Source organism: Phocoena phocoena, chromosome 4, assembly GCF_963924675.1.
Source record: "Phocoena phocoena chromosome 4, mPhoPho1.1, whole genome shotgun sequence".
Taxonomy (NCBI): domain Eukaryota; kingdom Metazoa; phylum Chordata; class Mammalia; order Artiodactyla; family Phocoenidae; genus Phocoena; species Phocoena phocoena.
This window is the reverse complement of record NC_089222.1, coordinates 35,138,755-35,151,349: the sequence shown is the minus strand read 5'-3', so window position 1 is coordinate 35,151,349 and position 12,595 is coordinate 35,138,755. Positions and strand designations below refer to the sequence as shown.

General features: G+C 41.4%; 1 pseudogene; it reads right to left on the bottom strand.

Annotated features, from left to right (window-relative positions):
* Positions 1–11,165: 11,165 nt before the first annotated feature.
* On the bottom strand, positions 11,166–11,927 carry LOC136121953 (gamma-secretase subunit APH-1B pseudogene; annotated as a pseudogene).
* Between the last annotated feature and the right edge of the window lie 668 nt (positions 11,928–12,595).

Sequence of the window (12,595 nt, the reverse complement as noted above, 5' to 3'; positions counted from 1 at the left end):
ATTTCACAATTTGTATGGAAACACAAAAGACCCCAAATAGCCAAAGCAGTCTTGAGAACAATAAATGGAGCCGGAGGAGTCAGGTTCCCTGACTTCAGATTATACTACAAAGCTACAGTAATCAAGACAGTATGGTACTGGCACAAAAACAGAAATATAGATCAATGGAACAGGAGAGAAAGCCCAGAGATAAACCCACGTACATATGGTCACCTTATCTTTGATAAAGGAGGCAAGAATACACAGTGGTGAAAAGACAGCCTCTTCAATAAGTGGTGCTGGGAAAACTGGACAGCTACATGTAAAAGAATGAAATTAGAACACTCCCTAACACCATACACAAAAATAAACTCAAAATGGATTAAAGACCTAAATGTAAGGCCAGACACTATCAAACTCTTAGAGGAAAACATAGGCAGAACACTCTATGACATAAATCACAGCAAGATCCTTTTTGACCCACCTCCTAGAGAAATGGAAATGAAAAGAAAAATAAACAAATGGGACCTAATGAAACTTAAAAGCTTTTGCACAGCAAAGGAAACCATAAACAAGACAAAAAGACAACCCTCAGAATGGAAGAAAATATTTGCAAATGAAGCAACTGACAAAGGAGTAATCTCCAAAATATACAAGCAGCTCATGCAGCTCAATATCAAAAAAACAAACAACCCAATCCAAAAATGGGCAGAAGACCTAAATAGACGTTTCTCCAAAGAAGATATACAGATTGCCAACAAACACATGAAAGAATGCTCAACATCATTAATCATTAGAGAAATGCAAATCAAAACTACAATGAGATATCACCTCACACCGGTCAGAATGACCATCATCAAAAAATCTAGAAACAATAAATGCTGGAGACCGTGTGGAGAAAAGGGAACCCTCTTGTACTGTTGGTGGGAATGTCAACTGGTACAGCCACTATGGAAAACAGTATGGAGTTTCCTTAAAAAACTAAAAATAGAACTAGAATACGACCCAGCAATCCCACTACTGGGCATATACCCTGAGAAAGCCATAATTCAAAAAGAGTCATGTACCAAAATGTTCATTGTAGCTCAATTTACAGTAGCCAGGACATGGAAGCAACCTAACTGTCCATCATCGGATGAATGGATAAAGAAAATGTGGCACATACATACAATGGAATATTACTCAGCCATAAAAAGTAATGAAATTGAGATATTTGTAGTGAGGTGGATGGAGCTAGAGTCTGTCATACAGAGTGAAGTAAGTCAGAAAGAGAAAGACAAATACTGTATCCACATATATATGGAATTTAAGAAAAAAAAAAGGTCATGAAGAACCTAGGGGTAAGATGGGAATAAAGACACAGACCTACTAGAAAATTAACTTGAGGATATGGGGAGGGGGAAGGGTAAGCTGTGACAAAGTGAAAGAGTGGCATGGACATATATACACTACCAAACGTAAAATAGATAGCTAGTGGGAAGCAGCCACATAGCACAGGGAGATCAGCTCAGTGCTTTGTGACCACCTAGAAGGGTGGGATAGGGAGGGTGGCAGGGAGGGAGATGCAAGAGCGAAGAGATATGGGAACATATGTATATGTATAACTGATTCACTTTGTTATAAAGCAGAAACTAACACACCATTGTAAAGCAATTATACTCCAATAAAGATGTTAAAAAAAAAAAAGAACCCCAATCTAAAAGAGGAAAAAACCCCCCCAAAACAGACTTGGCTATGGGGGGTGGAGTTTAGGCTGGGGTGGAAATTAGGCAAGGGCGGGGTTTAGGGTTGGGTGAGACCTAGGTGGGTTGGGAGTGATGTTTGAGCATGGGGTGGGGCCTAGCCTCAGGTCCCACGCATCCAGAAAAGGCCTTGCGGGTGGGGCCTAGGAGGGGTGACATTCAAGCGTGGGGCGGGGCCTCTGTTTAGGACTTGCGCATAAGAGGAGATGCAGCACGTCCAAAGGGGGGCCTCCCGGAAGGTGGAGCTCTGAAGTTTGGAGGTAGGGCCCTGGGTGAGGGTGTGTGGGTGGGGTTTAGGCCCAGTGAGGTTGGAGGGGGTTTCAGAGGGGGTCTCCGAGTATAGAGGTAGGGCCCTGGGTGGGGGTGTAGGGGCGGGGCTTGGGTTCTGCATGGCAGGAGGGAGGCTCCGAGGGCAGAGGATTAGGCCCAGGAGCCCAACAGGCTCTGTGGTACCTAAGTGGGCAGGGAAAGCACTGGCCCCATTCCCTTCCGTTCCTTCACGCCCCCCCTCCACGGTCTCCCCCAGAGTCTCCCCCATCACTGCTGGACCCCTAACTGTGGGTCAGTCCTGCTGGGTATAGGAACTCCTCCCCTCCCCCAGCCACCCCTCAGGGGTGCTGGTCTCAGAGGTGCGGCCTTTACTTTTGCTCCCCCTTCCCTCCCTCAGGACCCACATGGCTGGAGGGGGCTTAGGTGGGCAGAGGATCAGGTCCGGGATCTCAGCAGGTTCCTGGGGGCCCATGTAGGCAGGGGAAACCTGGCCACACTCCCTTTTGATCCTCTGCCCTCCCGATGGCTCCCCAGTTTCTCCCTTCGGGCATGGGATCCCTTCCCCTCCCCCAGCCGCCCCTCAGGGGCGCCAGTCCTGTCCTGCCTCTACTTCTCCCCCTTCACTCCTCCCACACCCCCCGTCCTACCTGGTCACTGGGGGTTCTTCCTGTCCCCTTAGGTGTCTGTGATCCCCCACTGGTGCCTGGTAGGTGCCCTATTTGTGCGGAGATGCTAATTCCACGTCCTCCTAGTCTGCCATCTTGACTCCACCCCCCTGATTTCTTCAATATTAATTACACTCTTGAAGATTATCTTTAGCAAACACGTGTTATTTTAACGTTTGATCATTTCACTTTGGGGGTACAGCCATATGCTTAATATCTTGTAACTGTTATGTATTAAAAATCAACCAAATTCTCATCCTCCATGTCCAATAAATTTTAATTCAATTCAGCAAATTTCACCTCTATCCTATGCCCAGACATACCATGGGCCCAGTGTTCATCCACTGTTGGATTCCTCATCTCCTTTTTTAAAAAAACTTGATTTTACTTATCCTTTTAAATTTATTCTAAGATATCTCACATTATTTTTGGAAGTGGAAATGTATGGAAAATAGTAAGGTTCTGTCTCAATGTACCAGTGCTTGCAAGAAAAGGACGACTGTTTTCTAAATGCTTTCATCAGGAGCAAATAGCTGCTATTCTTCATTTTTCCACATGGTATCCTATTCACATTCTACAGTGCTCTGTGGAAACAGCTGTCAAAGGCAGGACACCCCAGGTCCTGCGGGGCAGCTCATCTCTGCCATATGAGGAAAGACAAGATTCTGACTTACAGTTCAATTCCAGATTCCTCTTAAAGGCAGGAAAGGGGAGAAGGGAAAAAAGAAAGCAGAGTGAAGATAAGAACAGGCTAAGGTGTATACTTATGTTTTGAACAAAGTTATCTGAAAAGCACAATTTTACAAATAAAAACATTTTCCTTTTAAGTTAAATAACTGAGCTGGGTTTTGCACCTGTCTCTCTTAAACTGCTGAAAATGTCCCAAACGGAAATGTCATGACTGATGGCTTTAAGTATTTATCCATTGTGTCTCCTGAGTTGGGATAAAATAGCCACCTCCTGTCAACGTTGCTTGCCAAGTTGTAGACAAATTTTTAAAAAGGGTCTGAATTGAATACTATTTTTGACTTTGGCTGCAATGATCAAATCTGCCACTAGACAGAGCTGTTTGTCTTATTTTTGAACATTGCAGAGTTTAGGATTTTCAAGAGAAGTAGAGCCAATAAAAAGAGAAAACTATAAATGATAATATCTTTTATGAGATAGGTACTCTTAAAGTACACACTTAGAGCCCTTTTTTTCTGTGGGTAGTACATAATTTCCAGATTGTTCTGTCATTATCATTCAGGAGGCTGCAACTCAGTTTTCAAACTTCCACTCATCACCAGGAAGATTTCAAGAGCTAATAAAGAATAATCAGGATGTATTACACAATTTGCTCCTTCTTTTATATTATAGTAGTTAAAGTCAGAGTGACATCCTAAATCTGGAACTCTTTCTGGAAACTTCTTGGTAATGCATTCTCTGCTCTTTTCTATGAAAACTGTTTATTTTATAAGCACAAAATTTGGAATTATAAGGGTGTCATATTTTTGTATGTTATAGATTTTATTTGCATAAAATATATTGAAAAATTTAAAATCACTATCATCCAAACTGAGTCCATTCTGAGCCCAATTCACAAAGCACTGAATTCTGGGGTTTTGTTAAAACTACAGTATCAGGGGTTCTGCTGATGAAGGATCTAAGCAGAGAACCCAGAAGCAGGTCCTTAATCTGTACACACATCAGTAATTTTTACTCTGTGAGGTTTACAACCCTATATCACCTCAAACAGTAGTTCTCAAAGTGTGGTCCCTGCACAAGTAGCATCAGCAGCACCTGGGGATTTGTCAGAAATGCAAATTCTCTGGCCCCATCCTAGCCCTACTGAATCAAACGTTCTGGGGATGAGGCCCTGTACTCTTGTGTTTTAATAAGCCTTTCAGATGATTCTGATGTAGGTTAATGTTCGAGATCTGCTGATGTAGAGAAATAGCTTCGAAAAGAAAGAGAGGAATCAAACTATGAAAAAAAAAGAAGTTGGATGAAAAAGAAATAATACATGAAGCAGCAAAGAACATCCAAGAAGCTGTAGTTAATGATCTCAAGATATAAGAAGATGCTCTGAAAGAGAAAAGGAAGAGTTCCCTGAAATTAAATATATAATAAATATTTAATTCAAATAATTAAAAATAAACTTGCATACAAAATAAAATAAAATTTAATTAAAATAAAAATTCAACAGAAGGCTTTGAAGATAAAGTTGCAAAAACACCTATAAATCTTTAAAAAAAAGACAAAGAGATGGAAAATTGGAAAGAATCAATAAGGGATTTAAAGGGTAATAAAAGACCCTCAAGATCTACTTAATAGGAGTTCTGCAGACACATATAGGAAATTATCAAATAAACCATATAAAAAAATTTCTCAAAGTTGAAATGTGTGAGTTCCTCAACTGAAATATCCCACTCAGTGCCCAGCCCATGAGAAAAACTCCAATAAGGCACATGAATGTGAAAGTTCAGAACACCTGGTGAAAGGGACGATCCTAAGAGTTTGAGAAAAGTCAAAAGTCACAAAGAAAGGAAAAAGAAAATTGGAATAGCATCTGAATTTGCACTAGCAACAATGGAGTTAGAAAAATAAATAGAGCAAAATCTTCAAAAAATTGAAATGAAAATAAATTTTAGTCAAAATACTGTACCCATCTAGTCAAGAACACGCAATTTTTCAGGCATGTGTCATCAGCTCACAAAATTTATTTCACCCTGTTTTCTTTCTTATGATGCAACTGGAGTAAATGCTTCAACAAAGTAAGAAAGTAAATCAAGAAATAGGAAGACATGGGATTAGGAAATAGTGGATCCAACACAGGAAAATGACAACGCATATTCTAGGATAACAATTATGCAGCCAACCTAGAAAACTACTTGTCAGATTAGAGCAGGAAGTTGGAGTGGGGTATCTAAGAAAAAAAAACGTATTATGTGATCATCCAATGTGTCTGATCATTTAGAAAATATCAAGAAGCATTGGAAAGATCTATCACATTAGTGATAGGTCACAGAAAACTAAGCAAAATTAAAAATGAGGCAATTACTAACTTTAGGAGAAAACAAAAAGTTAGTATACGAGAGAAAACTAAAAGCACATGGTGCTGTGCTTTTAGCTCAGCAATGAAAAATATTTATCCCATCATACAAATGTAAATGCTCACTTCCATTTTAACCAAAAATTACAAAAAAGAGAAGAAAAAGAAACTGACAGACTTATGATGAAAAATGTCAAAATTAAACCAAATTAAGTAAAAGGTTTAACAAATAATTTGCATTAATTTTATACCATTTGTTGGTTCTATATTCATATATTCAACTCAACAAACTTCAGCTTGGAGTCAGCAAAGAGCCCAGTTGAAATGGTCAAATGGGTCACAAATCAGTCCAGGAAAGTCTTATTGACTTACAGTGACTCTCAAAGTGTGGTCCCACCTGGAAACTTGTTAGAAGCATTAACACCACCTGGAAACTTGTTAGAAATGCAAATTTTGGGGTTCATCCAAGACCTACTGAATCAGAAACTCCAGGTTTGGTGCCCAGCAATAACAAGTCTTCCAGGTGATTCTGATGCATGCTAAAGTTTGAGAAATACAGATTTATGAAAACTTGTTCTCAGCCGGGGCTGAAAAACACTATTTAGAGTTGATTAGGGTTTCTAAATTGTGAAGGAAACAAAGGAAAACAAATTTAGGTACCAAGAAGTTAATTGCACCTTGCTAGCATTTTCTCTGCAATTTAACCCATTTTATTCTCCATTAGTCTACCTCTTATTTGATATTTGATTTATAATTTGGGCAATAAATGTTAACCTTTGTTAGATGAAAAGTTGAGTAAATTACCTTAACATTATCTGACGATTATTTGCCAATCCTGTGTCTAGATATACAAGACCTCAAACAGAATCCCCAAACATATTTATTCCGAGTATCCACATCACTATATGTCCTATGCCATGTTGAACAGTGGCAGAGTTGCTGGCATCTTCTTGATGTATACTGATTCACTGTGTTATTGGTTGACTTGCAGGAAACCAATGCACATGCCCCATCAGTGAGTGTAGCTCTGTAATTCTGTAGGTGGTTCTCTGAGAGGAGTTTGGCTCCTGTTTTTCTAAGAAAGTTGAAATTTTGCTAACAGTTTTGACATATGTAAAAGTATCATGCTTTTAATATTACAGTTGTGGTACTGGGCAAATGATCCCATACTGAGTTCATAAGCTTCTCTTCCCCACCTCTCATACTTCTAGATCAGTGATTAGAACCATCATCTGACCAGTTGGTCAGGCTACAGACATGGGGTTTGCCCATTAATTCGTTCAATAAAAATTGAGTGCTTACTACATACTGGCTGTTCTAGGAACTGGGAATACATCAATGAACAAAACAAGACAAAAATCCCTGCCTTCAAGGAGCTTATGTTCTAGTAGCAGAAGATAGACAATAACCAAAATAAATAAGTAAATTACTGTATATTGTAAATCAAAAAGTGATAGGTATTAAGGAGGAAACTTGGGATTACTGTCATGGAGGCTGAAATGTTTAGTAGGATGATGAGGGGAGGCCTCACTGAAAAGGTGATATTTTAAAAAAAGACCTGAAGAAGGCAAGGGTGTGAACCATACTGGTGTCTGGGCAGAGCAAATAGCAAGAGCAAAGATTGTAAGGCAAGCTCATGCTTGGAATGTTTGAGAAGAGCAGAATATGGGAATGGTGAGGTAGAGTGAGCTGGTAGGAGGGCAGTAGGGGTGAAGTCATTGAGGCAATAGGGCTGGGATGGGGTTGTGTTGTATAGACTTTGTCATCCTTGTGGCCCATTGTGAAGACTTTAGCTTTCTTTTATTTTTAAACAAATGCTTTTCTTTTTTTTTTTTTTAAGATAAATTTATTTATTTATTTTTGGCTGTGTTGGGTCTTTGTTGCTACGTGCGGGCTTTCTCTAGTTGCAGTGAGCGGGGGCTACTTTTCATTGCAGTGCGTGGGCTTCTCATTGTGGTGGCTTCTCTTGTTGCAGAGCAGAGGCTCTAGGCGCACGGGCTTAGTTGCTCCGCAGCATGTGGGGTCTTCCTGGGGACCAGGGCTCGAACCCGTCTCCCCTGAATCAGCAGGCGGACTCTCAACCACTGCGTCACCAGGGAAGCCCAAGGTTTTTCTTTTTTAATTGGTTTATAGCTTTATCTTTCTCAGGCAAAGTTTCTTGGAACAAACAACTAATTCATGTTGACACAGCTGATCTATAATCTTTTTTTTTTTAAGATGTTGTGGGTAGGAGTTTATTAATTAATTAATTTATTTTTGCTGTGTTGGGTCTTTGTTTCTATGCGAGGGCTTTCTCTAGTTATGGCAAGCGGGGGCCACTCTTCATCGTGGTGCGCGGGCCTCTCACTATCGCGGCCTCTCTTGTTGCGGAGCACAGGCTCCAGACGCGCAGGCTCAGTAGTTGTGGCTCACGGGCCTAGTTGCTCCGTGGCATGCGGGATCTTCCCAGACCAGGGCTCGAACCCGTGTCCCCTGCATTAGCAGGCAGATTCTCAACCACTGCGCCACCAGGGAAGCCCTCTTTTTTTCTTTTAAGTGACAATCTTTTTATTGTTCGCTGAAAAATACAGGCCTGGAAAGAGTTTATTGCATTGTGTATTGAATGCAAGGTCTGATATTGCAAGGTATATACGACATAACAGTATAACTTATATGAAATGCTACATATTGTCCAAAAAGACAGTGCCCACCCCTCTAAACACTAAAATTAATGGCATGAAGTCTCTTATTAAATGAGAAATATAAACATTGCAATCATAAACAAAGTGCACTAAGCAAAGAACTTTAAAATAGTTTTGTTGTGACATCTTCTTTGTCTACCTGGAGTTAGGAATGGTGGAGCCCTGGTTTCCCTGGAGCCATCAGGCCCACTCTAACTGCCAGTCCCTGTCTTGGGGCTAGTTTGAGGCAAGTGGGAAGAATACCAGGTAGAAGGCAGATTCTATCATGACTGCTTGTACCGCACCAACTCTACGGATAAGAACACCTAGCACTTTTGATGTGTATCTTCCACTCTGAGCAAATACTGAAATGTGCTTGAGAACAAAAATAAAACATTGGGAGCAAAAGCCACTTTCTATACAGTCTGCAAATACCATTTGTTCCTTTTAGCCATGTTTTCATGAAGATGCTCTAAAAGAGGCTGCTACTACTAAATTGCCAGTCAGGCAGGCCAGGATCAAGGGTAACAAACTTCTCCAGTTACAACCACTAATTCAAATGGGTTAAAATACAAACTTATTAGGGGTCCAAAATCAATCTCTGTTATTCCCGTGGCAACACAGTCAAGGGCTGCAACGACATTCACATTCCAAGGTCAGCTTGGAATATAGCCACATTTCCCTCCAAACTGAGAAAGCCCTGTGTAGGGAAGAACATACAAGATTACCACCACCACCTCCTCTCCAAACAGCATCAGGGCACGGAAAGCTCACCACAGATAACAAATGCCAAAAATAAAATTAAAAAAGCACATCTCAATATATCCACAGCAACAGAGGTAGACTACTCTCCCCCGGGCTTCCTTGGCACAGGCAAAGCAAGACTGTTTGCAACAATAGTGCCTAAACTGACTACGGCCACGCTCGCGAGGGATAAAAGGATTACAAAGTTTCTCTATTCCCAGGTAATCAAGGATTATCAAATAATTTCTGGAACTAAGACAATAGTCTCACCAGCAAAGAAAATTTTCTTCTTGCCCAAGATGTTTTTATAAATGAGATTTTCCAATATCCCAGATTCTTTACTTAATATTAAACTACTAATGCACCAAGGACATCCTCAGAGCTCAAGCAGGAGTAATATTAATATCAGACTATCCACTTAAGAGATTTGTAAGTCAACAGTAATAAACCAACTCCACATTTTTCTTATTCTGTTTATTAAACAACACCTTGCTCCGATAGGAATGAACCCCAGTTCAGTGGGTATCTTGTTCCCCTCAGCTCTACAAAGTAAATTTACTGTTCAGTCTCCATGTCCTTGACGCTTGTATGACTCACCTAGTCTAAAGAAAATCTTGTGTAAAAGTGGAAAATTGCATACCCCAGAGGTAGCATTGGTATTAGTGCTGAAATAAACTTTAGGGGAATAACTATAATTGCTTATGGGACTGTTTACAGTCTTGCTAGAAACCCTACTCCTCCTGAACCCCTAGATTGAGAAATTCAAATAATTTAAACATGAGAGGGGATTTCATTGATAAAGGTCTAGTTTGCCTGAAAGGTTCTGGTCCATGGAAAGATGTGAGTCTAGCCCAAAATACCAGCCACATCCTTTTTAAACATGTCCATTATTCTTCCCCACCACAGTATTGTCAAATTTCTTCCACCCCTCATGTCACTGGCGAGCCCTTTCATTGCTGCTTCTATTTCTTTGGGCTGTTCTACTGCACATATGCGATTCACTGAAGTTCTCACTTTAACGTGTAGGGAATTTCCATTTCACACCATCAGCTCCCTAAAAACCATCAACTTGGAACAATTTCTAATTAGAAAAGGCACAATTCCCCTTTATAAAGGAAACCAAAAAGGTTGTCTGGAGGATGAAAAAACATCTTAGATATTCCTATAAAGTGAATGCTTTATCTGCTACCAAAACCCAGAGACATTTACTGGACCTAAAGTTTACATGGATTATGTAAAAGCATGAACATGGCAGTTTAAGACGTATTTTCAATTTTCCACTATACTATTTGGGCGGAAGCGCTAGTCAGTATTACAGGAGCAAATTCAAAGTGGCAACACCACCCAAGTGGCTTGCTTTCCTCCTGCTTTCAGTAAACTTCCACCAGCTGCAGTGAAGCCTGTCCCAGGGTACATCACTCAGCAACCTGCAGAGCTGCTCAGAGATGCAACTAGCACTCAGTGGGTAAACACTGCTTTGGGGCAGACCCAGGAAAGACTTACAGAAGATGTAGTTAGAAGCACAGCCTACCAAGTTCTCATAAAACAGTACTAGTGAAGTACAAGGAAACAGTTCAGAGATGATAGCCCTTTAGCCTTTTGTGACTTCAGAACTTAAAAAGACGAGGGCCAACTAGGACTTCTATTTGACATTCAGATAGTCACTTGCTCAACACAAACTGAGTTAGGAGATAGTTAAACATCTCATTCTTATTTACTTATGGTGTTCTCAGAAAGTTCCTATTTGGACGTGGACAGTTCTCAACCTGGCTGCACATCGGAGTTTTATCTAAGAAGCTTTAAAAAATTACCAAATGCCCAGACCAATTAAATCTGGAGGGTGGAGCCCAGAACATTAGTCTTTATGTTTTCCCAGGTGATTCCAACTTGCAGCCAGGCTGCACACCACTGATGTATCCCTTTCAGAAAGCCGTTGCATGAAAGCCATATCATATCTAGATAGTACTGTTTATTCTAAATTTCACCAGGAAAATGTACCTTTAGAAGAAGACACAGTTGCGCTTCTTCTAAAGGCTCAGCTTACTGTTTCAGGAGCGCCGGTCCTTGGAGGTTAGCTGGAGTGCTGCTTGAAGAGGACGGAGTCCTAGTCTTGGCAGAGGAGGCAGAGTTTCAGGCTCCGGCAGAAATGAAGAATGTCCAGACGCCCATGAGCACCAGGATGATGTATGCCGACACCAGCTTTAATTCATAACAAGGATTTATGAAGCTCAGGGCTGACACCAGCAGATAGGGGAGAAGAACTACAAGAAGGGCATACCACTTTTTCTTCTCACAGGCATCCAAACACACAGTGCCCCAGAACACGTGCAGCAATATGATCACCAGCGTCATGGAAGCTGAATTCAGGAAGCACTGGGGAGGGTCTCCATGAATGTCCACCGTGCCCGGACCCAAAGAGTCAGACAGGGTATTTACAAAGGGAAATACCCCACTCATGATTCCAAAGCCCAAACCAGAAACATAAGCCATTAATCACACAGAAGGTGCTGTCTCCCCTGGGTTTATACTCTTCAAGCCCACACGGGCTTTAAAAAAAAAAATTATAATATGCAAAACGGCACATTTCTTGGATAAGGACTGAGTCTAACACTCCAAAGATCAGCAGATATTTCTGTATTGGTCCATCTTTGTCGTCAGCAATGGTTGCTACCATGAACCAAACAAGGGAGTAAAGCAGTAGAGACACCAACCTGAAGGAAGCTCCAATGACGGGAAAGATGATGCGCAATGGCGGTGGCGATGGTGAAAATGCAGAGGGCGAGCGCAGGCGCAAAGGTAACGAAGGCGCAGCCAAGAACACGGCCGCCGTCATGGCGACCGCGGAAGCCGGTCCGGGGGCCTCAGCTGATGTATATTCTTAATTAAGCCATGTTAAGACAGTTGGTCTCAGCACTCATACCTTTTAATTGCTGTCACTCTTAAATACTTTGGAATATTATGTGTCTCAATAGTTTCCAAGAACAGGTTTTGAAAAGGAGAGAGGATGAGGGTATAACGCCTGAGGAGAGACAAGCAGCACTATTGATAAAGGGTAGCCTGGGCAGCATGGAGAAAATGAGGGTGACAGAAATAAACTTACGTTTGTACAATTTTGTTTCAGGTAAGGTTTTTGCCTCAGGCAATAGAATAATCAAACACAGATTTGATCATTCCTTCCAGAGAATCACCTGTAAAAACCAACCACTGTTTTTTCTCGTTTTGATTTTTTTTTTTTTTTTGCAGTACGCGGGCCTCTCACTGTTGTGGCCTCTCCCGTTGCAGAGCACAGGCTCCGGACGCGCAGGCTCAGCGGCCATGGCTCACGGGCCCAGCCGCTCCACGGTATGTGGGATTTTCCCGGACCGGGGCACGAACCCGTGTCCCCTGCATCGGCAGGCGGACTCCCAACCACTGTGCCACCAGGGAAGCCCCTCGTTTTGATTTTTTATATTTTTTATTATTTTTAAAAAATACTTATTTATTTGGCTGCAGTGGGTCTTA